General features: G+C 40.4%; 1 pseudogene; it reads right to left on the reverse strand.

The window, feature by feature from the left end:
* Positions 1 to 2,500, reverse strand: part of LOC138033747 (uncharacterized) — a 72,471-nt pseudogene that overhangs the window by 15,576 nt on the left and 54,395 nt on the right.

Below are 2,500 nucleotides of genomic sequence, written 5' to 3' on the forward strand. Positions count from 1 at the left end.
AGATGATGTCATTTGCACTCCATTGTCCAGAGGCCATACATGTTCTTGTGACATTTCCGATTGAGTTGGCGAATCCGGATTGGCATGAAAATGAACAGCTTGATCCATAAGTCCTAGTACATGGAACGGACAGTAATACAGCTCTTGGGGGAGTAACCAACTGAGAGCAATTTATGGCTAAAAATGATTAAAAATACAATTACCTCTAGTGAAAACGATATGTCAGTGGGATTTAGAAATGCGGGAATTACCAGTAAATGACCGTTGATTAGTACTTCAAAGATGGTAAAGCCGGATAACGACGAAAATTGACGATTGAAGGGAACTGCGGGATTCCGAGCATTTTCCACACCTTCGGGTGGGTACTTTTTATCTGACAAATGTTTTTTTTTTTTTAATTTGAAAGCACAAACACCCCTCCCCCCACAAACACACTCACACCCACACACACACCCACAAACACGGAATATGTTTACATAATAGAGAAAAATAAAATAAAACAAATAAAAAATAATAATAAATAAAATAAAATAAAATAAAGTAAAATAAAAAAGGAGGAGGTGCTCTTGTTTTGAGAGGAGCGACCAATTTATTATACTCTACAAGATCGGAATTGCCTGTACAGTTAGAGAACAAGGTGCTCGATTCTGTATTTATTTATTTATTTTTGAATTATCTGACAAATGTTGTTGTTGTTGCAAAGAAACTGCTGTAAACTGCTGTACATTGCCCCAAAGAGGCACCGCAGGTTCTCGACAATTTTAGACTAAGTACATTATGAAAATTCTTAAGTCGGCAGGGCATCTAAAAGTTTTTGAACGTCATTGTTTGCCGCCAAACCCTACGAACTCAAAGAAGAATCATTTTTAATACCCACCTTTGAACAATCACGTCTATGAACTTATTTCCTTCTGTAATTTGGAGGTATTAAGAGGAATGGCTCGCTATAACGCTTATAAGAAACAATAAAGTCTTATCTTTTAACAAACACTGATTGTCACCTTCACAACGGAAGTCTTGGCCACTCCAACTTCCACTCTCACGACATGTTCTGGTTGTTGAACCGAAAATTTTATATCCCGAATGGCAAGAAAATCGACAAATTGTGTTATAGATTTCTGTTACTGTTCCTGTACATCCAAGACGTTCACCATTAGAAGGTGACTGTAACGCTGGACACGTAACAACTGCAAGAGGAATGTCATATCATATCATATTATATATCTTTATTTACCCTCGGATTTTTAGAGTAGCTTGGTGTAGCTAATATCTCCGAGCATTATTTTACCCTTCCAACCATGATACACCATAGAAGACAGACCACAACACCGGGAACTACATGCCTTACTCTTTGCGACAAGTGTACGGGTTCTTTTACGTCCCACAGGATTATGAACATTGAAGGGTTGTGAGACGGGACCTCCGGCTTATCGTCCTTATCCGAGAAGACTAGAAAGTCTAACCATTTTCAGATGTAATTACAAAGGCAGCACTTTCTCCTCAATTATTCAGTACAGACCCTGAGTGTTGGTCCGGCCGGAGTTGAACTCACGACCTCCCGCGTGACAGCCCGGTGCTCAACCAACTGAGCCACCGGCGCGTGTCATTTGGACACTTTCATAATTTTATTCGAATACTGATTAATTTATTAGCCAGTATATATGACAGTTAATAGACCACTTTCATAAATGGCGACTGATTTAGTATTCTATTGTATTTATGTTAATTGCAGCTACTGGCCTCATTTTGGGTAACATATTCTTTTGAATTTTGCCCATTGCAACGAGGCTAGGAAGGCTTATTAGCATTAAAACAAAAGAATATTTTATTGGGACGCCATTATGAAAAAGGTCTATGAGTCTAGTTCAGACACTTTGAGCTGCTAGAAAATTCTGCATGGTAGAATATTAGCGGCATCTGTTTCAGAGCATTGGACCCCACTTTGAAGTCATAATTGCCTCTGATAATATCACAGTTATTTCATAATGACGTCAGTTCGCGATGATGATGTACTTTTCAGTGAAAAATTGAGTATTTCCCCTATCTACAATGCTGGTCATACGTCTGCGAACGGGGAAGGAGTGCTTGAGAAAGGCACTAAAAGGAGAGAAGGAGTAGATATATCATGTTTAGTTTGCTAGTCATCGCACAAGTTTCACAAGTGCCCCAAGGACCATAGACTGCTAGTACTCCATTGTTGGAGCACAAGCTATCTACAATACGGCGGGACTGGTCCTCTTCACATTTACAGTAGCCAGAAAGGAAATGCTAGCAGTCTACCCAAGGAGTTATGGCCTGCATTGTAGCTTACCAGTACAATTCGTTTGCTCCCCGGTCCACGATCCGTCGTTGTTGCACTTCCGTATACTTGCCCCCTCCCCCCCCTAACACGTATCCTGTGCTACAGGAGAATCTGCAGATTTGTCCGGGCAGATTGGAACATGGCTCTAACATGCCATTCGTAGGTGCGGACTGCTGAGGGCAACGGGTAACTATTCAT

The sequence above is a fragment of the Montipora capricornis genome, chromosome 14 (genome assembly GCF_036669925.1).
Source record: "Montipora capricornis isolate CH-2021 chromosome 14, ASM3666992v2, whole genome shotgun sequence".
Classification (NCBI taxonomy): domain Eukaryota; kingdom Metazoa; phylum Cnidaria; class Anthozoa; order Scleractinia; family Acroporidae; genus Montipora; species Montipora capricornis.